We start from the raw sequence: 714 nt of genomic DNA on the forward strand, positions 1-714 counted from the left end.
GCGCTGTGGAAGATTCGCAGAATCGCGCTGTGGAAGGCTCGCAGAATCGCGCTGTGGAAGATTCGCAGAATCGCGCTGTGGAAGGTTCGCAGAATCGCGCTATGGAAGGTACATTGGAAGCGCGCTGTGGAAGTGTCGTTGTGGGCCTTCGTACGTGACAACCTGTCTCACCTTGTCTCACGGGTCGCCGCTGACACAGTCAAGACCGCACGCTTCGGAAGTCGGGAGGTGGGGGTCCTCTATTTCCAAGCAGATGAAAACCCCTACGTTTTCTAGACTGTAAAATACGTAATTTGTATTATTTCAATGTGCCCTGTGGAAGACCTCAAACCAAGAAGCTCCTTGCTCAAACAAAATTGTGAGAAAATAACACAAAATACTGTACTTCTTATATGTTCTTGTTAGTAGCATCTACTGCCCCACCAAATGTTTCTTTTCTATCATGACGCAAGCAATTCTTTGTTTATTTTGATGCCACTATCACGAGTCGTACACAAGACGTCTTGGGATATTCCATTCACTACAGTAGGAGGGGTGGTCAAAACATCAGACATGGGACAGTCATCTATGGTCACAATTGGCGCCGTAAGGCTACTAGTAGTTTCTATCAGATACTACCAGACTGCGAGGCCCCTGAACAAGTTGCCAGGGTAGCTAGCAGGCCGGGGAGTTTCCCATAGCCTACGGAAGGGACGCGTAACTTTTCTTCTTCAA

The sequence above is a fragment of the Branchiostoma belcheri genome, unplaced genomic scaffold, assembly GCF_001625305.1.
Source record: "Branchiostoma belcheri isolate BF01 breed outbred unplaced genomic scaffold, Haploidv18h27 scaffold106, whole genome shotgun sequence".
NCBI lineage: Eukaryota > Metazoa > Chordata > Leptocardii > Amphioxiformes > Branchiostomatidae > Branchiostoma > Branchiostoma belcheri.